General features: G+C 29.9%; 1 protein-coding gene across 2 annotated transcripts in view; it reads right to left on the reverse strand.

Annotated features, from left to right (window-relative positions):
- The window catches only part of LOC106686756 (titin), a 104,293-nt gene that overhangs the window by 11,325 nt on the left and 77,081 nt on the right, over positions 1-15,887 (reverse strand). The window lies entirely within an intron of this gene.

Genomic DNA, 15,887 nt, shown 5'->3' on the forward strand with positions numbered 1-15,887 from the left:
CACTCGTGTATACGACAATCATCTACTGATAAAAAGTAAACAATGAGCGTACTCGATAATGTTAATTGGAATTCAAAATTTATGATCATATAAATTATAAATAAAATTTGTTGTGCAATAATTTTAGTAATGGTAATTATGGTATAAAATATCAATAAGAACTTTTTCCTTTTTATAAAAAATAATCTTTATTTTCTTCTAAGAAAATTCATTAGTACAATGAAGTTAATTTTGATCTCTTTACAATATTTTTTATTTTTAAAAAAAGTATCGTGGGGGTCCGTTCCTCTGTGACATCAAAAAATTTAATGTTGGATCCTCTGAACTTGAGCAGTTTAGGATATGGTACCTCTGCAAATTATTTTAAAAATTAGCTTCTATTACACTTAATTCGAAAACGGATAGATGGTGGTTCTAAAACTTTCATTAATTAGCTAATTTATTTATTTATTTATATACTGATTAATTTTTCTACTTTAACTCCTAAGCGGTGTATTCTAGCAAAATGTTTATGGTGTCAGAAATTAATTGGCATTAAATTTTCCATTACAGTACGTATCCATTATAGTCTTAAACTAAAAATCGAAATTTATTCTCACATTTTGCCCAAAACTTATTATCATATCAGCAGCTTAGCAACCTTTTTAGTACCGCCAGAAATGTGTTTTCGTTTTAAGCGTGAGTGATACTAATTTTTAAAATTATGTTCATATCTATTTTCTATGAAATGGATCACATCTAATTAGGATGTCAGTATATACTGACGATAAATTGAATCTGTTTATACCCTATCTTTGGTCGGTCTGATCTTAGAAAATATTTCCTCTCGGATCAAAATTCTTTTAGATTTTATTTAGACATATTTCCTTGATTCTATTTATGTTCCATTGATCGTAAGATAAATCATAGCCTATAAAAATCTGTACTTAGTAGGAACTTTTAGAACTATGCTCAGCCCAAATACGTCTAACTATTCAAAGCGAGGTGGAAGGTGCAATACCGTGAACCGTTGGGAATGCCGACGAGTTCGCGAACTGTCTTCAGAATTGCAGTAGAGGAAGGGAAGGTGTACTATAAATATCGAGTTGTTGGCACTGCCCACCGCCTCCTATATCAGGACACTGGCTACTAGATAGCTCAACAATTGTGGTTGGACCTATAAATTTTATCCTAGTCAAGATGTGGTCAGCAGGCATTGTATAATCTCATCGCGTAATATTGAAAATAAGCTGTGGTCTAATATCAAGTATTCCTGGCAATCAAATTAAATATTTGACTCAAAGGAACCGTTATCCTGTTGGTAACTCCATAGCGGTTTTGATAAAATACGAGTCTCTGAGTGTAGGCTCTCGAAGGCTGTGTATCGTGTACTTTTAGATCGAGAGCAGCGGCTAAAACATATGTAAGATTTGAACAAAGGTTGTAACTGTGTAGGTCGAATATATTCTCACCATAGACAGGAAATAAATCTGTTGGAATTAATTTTTTTGGCCAATGAACTAATCATAATTTGCAAAAAAAAAATCTTATTTGTTTTTTTTTGTTAAAAATAATTAAATTTTTACGTAGACAATATAGCATGGTTCAGTAAATTCCCTCAAAGAGGTCCTTCTCCCCTACCTTTTCAGAAGTTCATTTTATTCAATAAAAAACTGCACTTTTTCTTCACTTTTCACTAAGCGACCCATATATCTAAAACTAGTTATAACTTATTAGCACCTCTTTTATAGTAGAGTATATTTTCTAAAATACAAGCCCTAATAATAAAGCTGTTACGTTCAATCGATCCCCAGATACCAGCTTTCAAAAAACAACATTTTTTTAGAAACAACAAAAAAAGATATTTTCCCAATAAGTATGAAAATTGCTACTCATACGAACATAATAATGAACTAATTTATGATGTATTTACCTGAATTTAGTTTTGGTGATGGTCTGTAGATTTAATAATTTCTAAGACAGTTTTTTACCAAATAACGAGAAATCTACATTTTGTTCATTTACTTTGTCAAATATAGGAACTTCTCTAATACAATGATATTCGTTATACACTAATTTGTGGTACATTTAACGAGCTTCTATCTGTGTGCTAATAAATCTCTTTACGTCTCTCTACTTCCTAAGATGCAGTGACTGAATTTTTTTTTTTCCGATTACAAAAAATTTTGTTTTGGTAAATACCATGAAAACCACTCCTACAAAGTTAATTATCATAGACTACTTTATGGTATAATTATTATAAAATACATTTAACGAACTTCAATTTTAATGCTAATAGGCATCTGAAGATCTAATAGTTTCCGAAATATCGGAATTTCCTTGAAATGAGTAAATGGTTTATGTTTTTCTGTTATAAAATGAGCTTCCGATAGCTTTCAGCTGAAATCGTTCAATAACTATTTTTTCGAAGACATTTACCATGGTACCTGGTGTATAGTTTAGATTAAAATTGAATTATTTTCGCACAGAAAATGAGATAATTTTTTGCGAATCATAAGGAATGAGAGTACTTTCGGTGTGCACGGTTTCTTTGATCAGACACTTTTTATGGTCTGGCCTTACTATCTAAAAGTACTTCTTCTATGTAATTGATTTCCTAGATAATCTTTTCGATTAAATACATTTAGAAAAATTTATTATGAGTAATATTTAACAACAATCAAAAGGTGTTAAGTGCCGATTAATTTTTTTTTTTAAATATTACTGAATTATATGCTACGTTTTTATGTACAAAACTACTACATAGTATGCCATAAAATTATGGATAAGAGTATTTTTATCTTAGCACATGTGAATAAATCGTAAAAATCTAAAGAGAACCATTGATAATTATTCTTCCACCCATTTTCACTTCCTAGACAAATAATGAGTTAAATGTTTGAACATGTGATAGAAACATAGCAGATAAACCGAGATATAAGTGTATTCATTAATGTAGTAAATCAGGAAATGTTTTCATTTAGAATTACATAATGCTTAGGTCAATAATTATAATTTATATCATGCATTAAAAACTAATCCTATGCGGGATGTTTTAGGAGGAATTGTTAGCTCTTAAGGGAGGTTTAGTTCACCAAAATTGTTGTCCAGTACTAACAACCTCAGCTTCATTTCTCAATCCGTTCTCGAGCTTTCATTTATAATACTGTAAATTATAATTATCAATTTATTGATTTTTTTTTTTCGTTTTTGAGCACTAAATGTTTTTATCATTGTTTTAACAATAAATTAGAAACAAAGAAATAATGATTTTATTTTAAGTAGGTAACGTAGGAAATAATTCATGATTGACTAGATTTAGCAAGAGGTATGAAAAATTTAAATTAATGCGAAATCCAAGTTCATCCTCATGAAAAAACTTTTTAGTGGCCTAACAGTTAACTAATGTAAGAAGTTAATCGTCTAAACATTCAAGGTCCAGTCATAAATAAAGTCTTGATGGTTTTATCTGAATAAATCCTTGAAAATGATAGTAATAATAAATTCAAGAAAAATACTTAACTCACAAATAAATTATCGCAAGATATATTTTGGAACCAATTAGAAAAAAATATATAAAACTTTCTTCATTCACAACATACTTTTCGTGCCTTTCAGGGTAGGGCAGAATCTAAAACCAAAAACGTGAATAAAATTTTTAATAATTATAAAAACTAGGTAACGGTGGCTCAATCTATATCCTGCAGGATTCATTGGAATGCAGGGGCCATCCTACGGAATTTATGTAAATATGAATCTGAATGAAGCAAATTAAATCAGATAGCAATATAACAGTGATAAAATAAACAAAAGATAGCGAAAATGTTTTTTTTTTTTTTATAATTTTAAAAGTCTAAAGATATCTCTACACGTTTGGCAAATAATGACCAATTTGCACATCCGCAAGCGTATAGATGGGTTAATTGGATTGGCTGGTACCAGTTCGCCTGAACTCGCGGTCGACCCGTCGAGTATCGGCTCTTGGCCACAAATCAATGTGCTGTACCCACATGTTTGATTTCAGTTTGCATTGTTTTAGAAATGATAACAGATGAATATTTGTTCTCTCCGTGTTTTAATTAATTAAAGAATTTTTCCAACCTTTAGATTTAATAATTAATTCTTTCTGATGATTGTATATTTTAAAATTCTATCGATTCGGTGTAAATAAATCATGTTAATTAGCTTTAGCAGTTTATTTTATTTATTCAGATATTGTATACTTAGGTGATTAAATTAAAACGTTTCCGATGAAAACAGATTATGTGGTACTAATTGTGGCACTAATCTTTATTTGTTCCTTTTTGTAATGAATAGAGTAAATCGAATCTAATAGTCGAAAAAATTCAATAAAACAAAACAAGGAGATGGATACCGACGCTTGTAGCTTCCTTTGATGTACAAGTCTTGGATTTGCGGTATGTGGCAGACGTGTAGATCCAACATAAAATCTTTCATAAGTGAACATAAAATAATAATAATAAAACAAGTTTTTCGAGTAATTATTGTATTAAGGTGTGATTTTAAAGCGCTCTTTCCATACATTAGCTACATTTAAACATTTTTTTTTTAAGTATTAGATTCTAAACATCCAAAGAAGAAATTGGAAAGAAGAAAAAAATGATATCACAAATGATAATAAAGCTAAATTTTCTGAAAATTAATATTAATCAAGTCTAAGATTAAATTAAATAATATGCGCTATTCATTTTAAGCAGTATATTATGGCCTTAGCATGCCATTACAGCCACAATTGTGAGGACAGATTACGTTACGTTATGCTAGATAAAGATACATACATGGAAAACAGTACAACTAGAGAATTTACAAGTTATTTAGCCAATAAAAAAAATATTAAATTAATTTTTCATTAGGATCTTTTTTTAATCATATAGTAAAGATTAATTATTAAAAAACCTGGACTATTTATGAGTGGGTGAGAAGAAAAGGGTTACTAAGGAAAACGCTAATATAACTATGATTTTTTTCTATCTATCTGTGCGTGAATCCGATTGCCTTTTTATTGTGAAATTATTAATAATTATTAATAATTATAAATATAAAAAAATGGTCAGGGTTGCGGTCAAAAAAGAACAAATAGTTTATAACTATTTTAATGTCCAACGTTTTGCCCCACTTTCCAGAGCTTGATCAGGGCTAAAAAGATAAAAAAAACTGAGAATATAACAACAATAAGATACAATAAGGTAATTTAAGCTAGGATAAATGTTATGTAAAAATAAATTGATAAGAAATTACATATATATAAAAGGAAGGAAGACATAAAATAGTATCAATATAAAATAAACTTGAATAAACAATGACAAGAATAAAAAATAAGTAACAATGGTAAGAGTAAAATTTTTTAAATTAATACTGTTTTATGTCTTCCTTCCTTTTATTTATATGTAATTTCTTATCACTTTATTTTTACATAATATTTATCCTAGCTTAAATTACCTTATTGTTGTAATATTCTCAGTTTTTTTTTTTTACCGCAACCCTGACCATCTTCTTATATTTAAATTTTTACGGTCAACTATATATACATATATATTAATAATTATGTGTTTAAAAAGAAAGAAAAAATTTTATTCAGGTACAGAAAGAAAGAAAAAAATAATCTTATTCCTAATATTGCCAATTTTACCCCTAGGGTTCTAGCTCAGTCCTGTAAGTCACAACTATCAGATAAGAGATGAATAAGCTTTTGCATAACATTTAACTGGATTTCTCAAACAACGATAAGAGTGAAAATAATGTTTGGACCTGCACTCAGTACCACAATCCATTAATCGGATTGTCAAATATTTTACTTGAATCGTCATTTGAATGGTAAGGAAATGTATATGGAAATGTATGATTGCCTATAATTTAGCATGTTAGTCAATACAAAAAATTAGTAATTATGAATTAAACTCTTTTTCTATTTAAACAAAATCTTGTTTATACAATTTATTTTCTCATTTCCCGAACCTCCCTAATTAAATATGCAACATTATAAATGAAATCAGTAAAAAGAAAATACAAAACAATCTTTTTTCAAGAACTATCAGAAAATTAAAAAAGTTTTTGAAATAACCTTCCCGCTTATTTGTTAAAACTACCAAAATACAAAAGTAGTCCATAAAAATGAATTTATCAAGTGATCTATCTGTGAAACATTTTCTATTTATTTTTTTTTGGATTATCGAATTAACTATACATCCAATTATGGGCAGGGATTATTTAATTACGCATCGGGGAGAAGTGTAGAATCTAATATAAATGTAGGACCTAATAACTAGTTTGTTTTTTTAGATTTTTTAAAAAAAATTTCGTAACCCTTAACTGATCAAAATATTTATCCTTATTTTTTAAATGAATAATACATTTTTTTTAATTTAAAGTTATCGGCGCAGGCAGTATAGAGAACACAACACAATAATCTATTTAAGTACGAACTTAAAAATAATATTAGTACACAAGACTCTAAGATTGTCTCTAAGAGTTCCTAATCCACACAGTAGGGCAAAAAAAACCGACAGAAAACACTTAAAAATCTAGTACTCTGTAATTTCTTCACCATAAGGCTTGGACCTTGGTTTATTTCCTTATCGTCCTAAGAGGCTCGATCGCTGAGACGCATCCAAAGATTAAATTGATCGCACTTAACAAATAGGGTTGAGTAACTAACACCATTTCACCGTGATTTTCTGGTTTGAACCTCTTTTTTGAGTTCAAAAATAAATATTACGTTTTATAAATATTTTATACTCTCCAGAAATACAGAAAATGTTTTTAAATTTAATTTTGTTGTATTTTATTTTTTTAATAAGCTAAACAAATAATTCAGAATCAAAAAAGCAAATATATAGATATAGGAAATACATAATGGAAATTGCTTAAAAGGAATCACAGTTCAAACACTCTTTCAGTTTATTACTTTTATTTTTGTATTTTTGAAAATTATGATAAACAAGTTTACCCTGGCGAGAACTCTCGCATTAGATTCAGCTATCCCTGAAGCTATATTAACCCTGAATTGTACCCGTTGAAAGTTCGTAGCAGGGCCGTAAATGAACATGTGTTTAAGCGGGCTACGAATTTTCGGTGGGAACCACAGGGCCTGAATAATTTAAGAAATAAAAATTGGGTATCTGTTGAGCTGTTCGCTCAAAAAGCGTTAGATATTTAGAAACGGATAATATATATGCATTTATTATTGTTGAAATAAATACATTTTATCCAATTTTAATCTCAAAGCAATTTTCATTTCTTTATAAGTCCGACGTTTCGGCCAATTTGGCCATCCTCAAGGACAAACTTAAGACAATTCTAGAACCACATCATTTAAAAAACAACTTTATGCAGGCTATTCTGCCCAGGTCATTAATTTCAGTTCACGAATTACCCTAATTTGTCTATTCATTATAATAGATTAAAACTTAAAACTTTTTATCACAGTCAACCTTCTCTATTATGATTTATTACAACAATTGCCAATGGCCGAATTGGCCGAAACGTCGGACTTTTAAACAAATTAATTTTGTTTTGAGACTAAAATTAGATAAAATTTAGTTATTTTAGCCGAAATTTTTCTAAACATTCTTAAAATATCACTGTGTAATTTTAACAATAAAACCTGAGAATTGGTTAAGTTAAAAGCTCAAAATATTGTAATACAAAAACATAAATTATTTGATATAATTATTTTCAGAATCTTAAGCTCTACTTGCATTAAACATTGACGCTATCTATAAAAAATTGCGGCATCAAAAATAAAAATCGGTTAAGCCGTAAGGATACCATGGCAACCTTAGCGCTGCGGAAGCTTACCTTAGGATGAGGTTTAACCCGTACCTAATTCTTGTCCTATCTCAAAAACGGTTCATTTTTGGGATTTAAGACGCCGAGCTCAATTTACGTTCCGCAAGACGAGTATTAATATTAATCAATATTTGGGTATTGATGTTCACACCGAAATCTTTAAAACCTTGTAATTTCTACAATTTATACCGTCTTTTATCTCTATTAGGGTTTTGTGACCTCTTACTTTCTCTAACTATACAAAATCTGTTAAAGTATAGTGTTGAGTAAAAGAGTTTTTGTGAGGTTGAGTGGAGACTATTGCTTTGATTATCTGGAAAAAAAGAAAAGAAAGAAAACGTGAGGAAGCTATATGACCAATGTATTTCGCAGACTCCTTTCTTTTTTTTACTCGTGAAGTGAAAATGTATCAATACCCATAAACCACATAATGAACTAACATTGTTGAGAATCTATTAAATCGAAATATATTATTTTTTTGGAAATAATTTTATTCAGGTATTTCTTCACAAATTTAAAATAAGTAATTTGTTTTATCCATCTGTGTTATACATTTTTGTCTCATTATCTATTGCTTTAACCGTTTCGAATTCGGAACTGGTCTGAAATTGGAAACTTTAACAATAAAAAAAACTATAAAATAATATAAACAAAATAAAAAAAATATGACTTAAAAATTTTAAAAAAATATTCCGAAGCTGTAATTAAATTAATTTACAAGTTTTAGAATTTCCCAAAATAGTAACTAATAAGGTGTTTAAAATTTCGTAGTAAATAATACCATAAAATGGTGCGAGATTATGCATTATGTGGAATTGTTATACCTCAAAAAAATCAGAAAAATCATAACCCCTCAAAATAGCCGAACCATAGACCTCTGGCACATATATCATATATGATCTTAAAAAAAAATCAAAATGGTGAATAGAACAAGCCATTGAATATACCCGGTTACTTACATTTTATAAACAACATCACGTAAAAAAACTTTATGGCACAATTTTCACAATTCTGAGCTAACAGCGATTTAAGACTTCGATGGACACCCAAATACTCTTCAATATGCGCACCTGTTCTTCCTAAAGCAGGACCAGAAGATCATCCTTCCTTCTGTAGCAGTGGTCGATGACTGAATCAGTTTGATTGACGACTCGCCAGGAAATCCATTGCACAATCTCTGTTTGCCGACTGTATCCAAGTATTTGAACCTCGTCAGATAAGATTGTTGTATCGCGGTCGTCGTTGGGACGCCGTTCAGGACGTGGAGTAACTAGGCAAAAATTATATAACAATTCCAAGAACGAAAATTAGAACGTTTGATGGTGTGGCGTAAAGCTAAATTATTGATGATCAATCGCATGTGATGACTAAAGACCGGTTATTTATGAAAGTTCACATTTTAATTGAATGCATTATTTCAATTGCTGTTCAAATATCAATACCAATCAATGTAGCCAGGCACAATTAGCTGAGTTTTTGTATATTTTACTATAAATGCTTATAATTGGATAATTTCAAACAATAATAAAAATCAGGCATTTAATTTCAACATTAGGGATGAAATTCAAGACTAGAATCGCAGGTTAATTTTCAATGAACAAAACGTAAATTATCAAGGGAATGACGCTGCCTTCATTTCATAGAATGTTAACTCTTTCTCATCCCCAATGTATAAAGTACTTTGAATTTTATTTATGTATATATAACTAAAATTTTAAAGATGTATGTAAAATTTACAAAAAGGGAGTTATCTCGAAATTCACTATAATTGTTTGTTTTTTCGTCTCAAAATATTTAAATGAACTATTAAACTGAATTAAAAAAAAAAAAATCCAGAAATATAGTTTATATAATTCGAATCAAAATAAACAGATAGTAACATTGACCAAGGATTTTTGGAAACTGAAAATAATAATTCATGATGAAAGATCGTTGGTATCAACAACAACGATAAAAATAAAATAAAATAGCTACATGAATAAAAACAAAACAAAAAAGATACATCATTTTAGTTTTTTTTTAGCACTGATGAAGCTCTCCAAAGTAGATGAAACTTTGACTCACAATAAATAGTATATTTACTGTTTGAGTGATTTTCACTGCACCCGGGCATAGTCCTTTCATAAATTTAAATAATTCCTGATATTTTCTGACTGATTTTTTATTTTTTTTGTTTATAATGTTCAACGAAGAGAGTATAGGGTGTTTTTTTCTTCTTAGCTCCCTGGGTGCGTGAGTGTGATGCCATGATGAAAACGGGATGAGGATAGCCTCTTTTTCTGCATTAGTAGTGCATTTCTGAAGGCTGTTAAAAAAATTGATGTTTCTCCTTCATATGAATTCTGTAACAGGCGGTGAGGATAGGAAAAGCTGAATGTGACTGATAATGGGTCACCAGTCCGAGATGCGTTGAGATAATAAGTTACAGTAATTTGTTAATGAGACGCAATCAACAGGTCAAACCTTAGACCCACTATCAGTTTGTAAACTAGGTCGTAGTTCAGTGTAGTTAGTAATAATCACCAATATTTATAATAAGTAACACTTACATATCAAATAACATTAAAAAAAAAAAATTGTAAAATAAACAAAAATGTGGTTTATAAAATCATTTTACGTATTTTGTCCGTTTTAGCATATAAATACTCCCCATAATTTGATTTCACTAAACCCCAACGTAGCAAATCTAATGTTATGATCGAAAAACATACACCAGGTAAATTCAGTTTAAACACAAAGTTGAGTTAACTTTATGTATGTAATATTACGCAATCAAAACTTGATTTTATTGATTTTGATTTTGATTAAAATGTCCACATATGGAAAACTCCACATAAGTATAAACGCACAGTTGATAAAATAAATAAATTTATTGAAAAATAATTAATGGTTTTCATAAAACTCTCCAAAAAAAATTGAAATGTTGTACATGTTTTCTTCTTAATGATTGTTACAAGCAACTGACAGAAATCGACTGACTTTCGGTTGAACTTAATGGGAATGGGTCAATGTCGAAGTCAAAAGTATTTATTTCGTTTTCTACATAAAGACAATATATTTTGGAAATTTGTTAAAAAATATCTTTGGTACCATATCTTATAGAGAGCTCAATTTTTTATAAAAATGTTGATCTGTAACAGCTATTAAAAAAGAGAAAATTAAAATTTTGAAATATTAAGCTAGATAGCTTATCTAACCTAAAGCTAATATTAACATAACAACAGTAATTCTCGTAGATTTTGTTTTCAAAGGATAAATCATTATGGATGAAATGTACTTAGCAATAGAAATATACAGAAAAAAAAGAAGAAAATTAGGAGATAAAAATAATAAAGGCGAATAAAAGTAATGAAGCAATAGTGACCGATGAACTTGCAAAGACAATTTAAAAACTATTTTACTAACTTTCAATGATAATGCGATAATTTTACCAATATTTAGAAAATATCTTATGAGCTGTTTTTCTCCAGACTTTTTTCGGCACAGTACTCTTCTTGGTCTTAATACATATTCGTAAAGCCCTTCAACGAACTAAAAAAGTATAAAAATGTCCCTAATATCATCCTTTAAGCGTTTGAGTATGTAAACAAAAGTGCAAAATAAACGTAGGAGTGCACACTATATTTGCTATTTTAGTTTTAATTTGATTACATTACAAATAAACTCATTCACAAAGACCTTAACATCCCATTCGTTGCAGATTTGATCCAAAACAGATATGCGTCTTTTCATTCCAAACTCCTTAACCATCCCAACCCATTAATTCTTAATCTTTCATCCTTAACAATCCCTGATAATCCTCCGAGGCGTCTGAAAAGAAGGTGGCCACGGGACCTTCTAATTTAAATTAATGTTTGAAGTACCACCAATGGGTGGTTCCTTCCCAAGATTTTCAAGTGTATATGAAACATACAACATATTTACCTATTGTATTATTTTGTACAGTTGTAAATTACATTAAATAAATAAAAAAAAAGTTTTAATTTGCGGTTTGTAATATTTTGAGAAATTTGCATTTGCTTACGGCTCCCATGGAATACAATTAGAGCACCCAAAATGCCTCAGCAGCCACTTTGGGAACCGCTGGACAATTGATATTGTATATTCGTCGGATGCACTTAGGAGTTCTGAGATGGCTCATCTGCATAATTGACATGCCATTACAACCCCACCTGAGGGAAGCTTCATACTACTAATTCGATATGGCCAATTTATCGAAATTAATAGTAATATCTATTTAAATTTTTGATGTAACGTTATGGTAGCAAATGCGTAGTTTGAATTCTCAATCCTACTTTATTATTATTATTAACTAGCAGGTAGTTACATACCAAGAAGTTAATTTATACCAGTTATTTTACTTTGCTAGCGCACCAATCACATGTTAAACCAAATATCATGAATACCCCTAATATAATATTGTAATAAATAGAATAATGTTTTCATAATTGACCTCTATCCATATATTAGTATTATTATTATGAGATTTATGGCATGGGGAGGTGAGCGACCCCTGTGTATAACACATAGTCCTGTTCCTCCAGGTTAGGGGTTTCACATATGGATAATAACCCTCTCCCTTAAAAAAGGAATTATTACGAAACCCAAAGCCTCGGAAAATTGGACTGTCTCATGGTAACGACCTCGGCTTTGTATTACGAACTACATACAGGACCTTGGAATATTCGGAGCTTATACACACCAGTGTCCCCCCGAACGATAGTGAATGAAGTAAAATGGTACATAATACAGGTAACAGCTTTACAGGAGGTAAGATGGCCGAAGGATGGTGAAACCACATTCGCAGCAATGAATGCCAGTATAGTAGGCAAGATGCCCTGGGAGGCCAAAAACCAGATGGGGTGACAGAATCAACTAAGATGCGAAAGAGCTGTACGCAGAAACTGGAAAGCAGTATGCCAAGATAGGGAGGAGTGGAGAAGGCTGGTTCGAGCGGACAAAAATCTCCAAGGTCTATAGAGCCAACCGAAAAAAACATAAAACAAAGATTTATGATAAAAATTAAACACATGAAATATTGTATGTAAAGGAACCCACTGATGGCGGTCCTGTGTATCAATAACTGAGAACTTTGAAGAAATTTAACTTACCATTTTTTTTAGTAGCAGTTTTAAACCTTCAAATATTGAATTAGCAAAAAATGATATTTTTAAGAAATTTGTAGATACTCTGGTTCATTAAATCGTGCCCGAATGCTACACCTACCTTTGTATACTTTTTTGATACCATCTTCATACCATATTGTAGGATGGTGTAATTGGGCTAAATAATGCATAAAAAATAATATGTATTTCTACAGCACATTTTAATCCCATTTTAAGAACAAGTCGAAGAGGGTTTTAAAAAATGTCGTTCAAACTAGTCATTGAGCTAATTCTTTGTTTTCACTTTTTCTCAATTCTTGTAAATATAATGTATTTTATGAAAATATCATTAAATGAAGAATTTTATTGGTATGTTGAAGCAAACTGTGAAGATTTGGTTGATTTGTATTCTAATATATCTCCACACTCCTTTCCTACATACAACTATTTCACAGGTGTGAATACAGTCTTGTAAAATCCGCAAAACAGCAGTGCCAGTGATAGGAGAGGCGACATCCAGTCAACGCAGTGACGACACGCTGTAATGTCTTCAACCTTGCTCTATGCTAATGAAGTTACGAACGCAGACTATTCCAGTGAGTTATAGCATCTTGTACTCCAAAGGACGCGTTTCTTGGAGAAGTATCACCTCTTCAAGCAGAAATTTATTTAACTAAATTCCCAATAAAGAATATGATTGACCTAAACAACTATTAAAGCTGGCAATACGCACATAAATCTTTATCTAAGAAAACAAAATAAATCATGCTAACTGTTTTCATGCACATGGGTCCGTAAACAAGCAATACATACCGTAAATTAATAAAATGATATTTTAATATGAAGTCTTATAGTTTTTCCTTAACTCAAACAAGTGAAAAAAAAAACATTCCAATATATACGATAAACAACTACCACGGATAAAACTACTGATAATAAAGAAACTTTTGGGAGCTACATGGGAATCGCGGGCAACGAGCTAGTATACTTGGCCGCCAAATAACCATTCTCCCAGGCCAAGGTGTTCTGACTCCTCAAGAAGTAACTTTTCCTCTGATGAAGGAAATATCATGGTTGAAAGCTAAAAAACAAACAATAAAATCATGGATCACGTCAAATCATTGCAATAACAAATCGCAGTAACTAGATTGAGAGAAGAACAAATCAGACTTATTCATACCTGACAAACCAACAGTCACAATCGAAAAACATCATCGATTCAGGATTTTATAACATAGTCGTTTTTCGTCTACCAACTAACAAACCACGATACTTAAAATTCCGACAAAGACAGTGTTCGATTACAGTTTGATGACCTGGTTATCAAATTGCCAAAACAGACTTCCTGATTCAAGGGCGGACCCAGGATACCAAAACTAGGGGAGAGGGTGGAGCAATCAGGTTGTGACATTTCAGGACGGAAAAGGCGAATGAAACCAAAGGTTTTTGAAATAATAATTTTTCTTACTTTTAGGGGAGCAGATGTAAGATTTTTCTTTGGATTAGTGACCTCTACAGATTTTCTTCTTCGCTCCATAATATCATGTTAATCACACTGTCAAAAATCTTGAGCATAATTAAAAAGTTCACATTTTTTCTGCTTTAATTAATTACTTGACCCACCTGAACTCCTCGAATACTTTAATCATTTCATTAAAAAAAAAAAATCAGATCATCCTAAAATTTACTATTTCTGGATAGTAAATTTTTTTCTATTTATAAATACTCAGGACTAAAAAAATAGTCTTGTTCAGTACAGTAAAATTCAACCAAGAGCTCGTATTGTTATAAGTAGCGATTATTATATAATCGCAATCCTGGTCTTGTATGACCGATTAAAGATCTTTGAAATTTTCTTTTGTTAATTGTGGCACATATCGTTACAATGTCATACTGGTTTAACTAAAATTAAAAAAAAAATAGAGAATTTTGTTTGAATTATGATTGCATATCTAAGGCATACATAATTTATAATTTTGATAAACGTCTATTGCTCATTTTATATTTTCATTTAGTGACGTCACTCATTTAGTCTTTTTGGTATTGCGAAGGAAATCACATTAAAATGCAGAAAAAAACCCAAAAAAAAAAAAAAACCTCTAGGGAGTAAAATTTGCACATACGCTGCATTAGCTTCACACCAGGATCTCATTTTGTTAAATATTTTATTATGCTAACTTTTATTTAATTTTCTGTGTTAATTATTAATTTAGTATTTTTCTAGACTGCTCTATTAATCATTATTATTATTCATCAAAATTATTTTTTTATCATTATTTCCGTGTAATTTTTATAATACTATTTATTCAATTAATTGAACTATATTTTATTTATTTGTTTTGCCGGGTAAATTTTTTTATTAATATTTCATAATTCTCTATTTTTTCATTTAATACTTGTTTGTACATTAATTTAAATATTTAATCGATGAAATTCCTAATTCATCCTTAGTGAAATTTCAAATTTCGAGATTTAATTTTTTTTTTTCTTGCTGAGCAGTGAAAGTTTAGTCAGATATGAGAATAGTACGGTGTCCTTCCTTATTTTAGAATATGATTTCAGATCTATTCTGATACAAGAATGCATAAAGGTCAATTGAAACTAAGAAAAAAATTGTTACGAATTATATCTAATATCTACAAGGTAATCAAATTTTTAATTACAGTAGCAGGATAATGGAAATAGTAACAAGAATGAAAATAAGCTAAATTAATTTATTAAAATATAATTATAATTAATATTCAAATATTCATTATTATATCAACATCCGCTGTTACATATAATTACTTTAACCATATAACCATCTTCATAATAACCATCGTATCAAATAATAAAAATTAATTTAGTTAATAAATCAAAATCTTTTAAAAATAAAAATCCCTGATAATCCTCCGAGGCGTCTGAAAAGAAGGTGGCCACGGGACCTTCTAATTTAAATTAATGTTTGAAGTACCACCAATGGGTGGTTCCTTCCCAAGATTTTCAAGTGTATAT

The sequence above is a fragment of the Halyomorpha halys genome, unplaced genomic scaffold (assembly GCF_000696795.3).
Source record: "Halyomorpha halys isolate HHAL.00 unplaced genomic scaffold, Hhal_1.1 Scaffold868.1, whole genome shotgun sequence".
Lineage (NCBI taxonomy): Eukaryota > Metazoa > Arthropoda > Insecta > Hemiptera > Pentatomidae > Halyomorpha > Halyomorpha halys.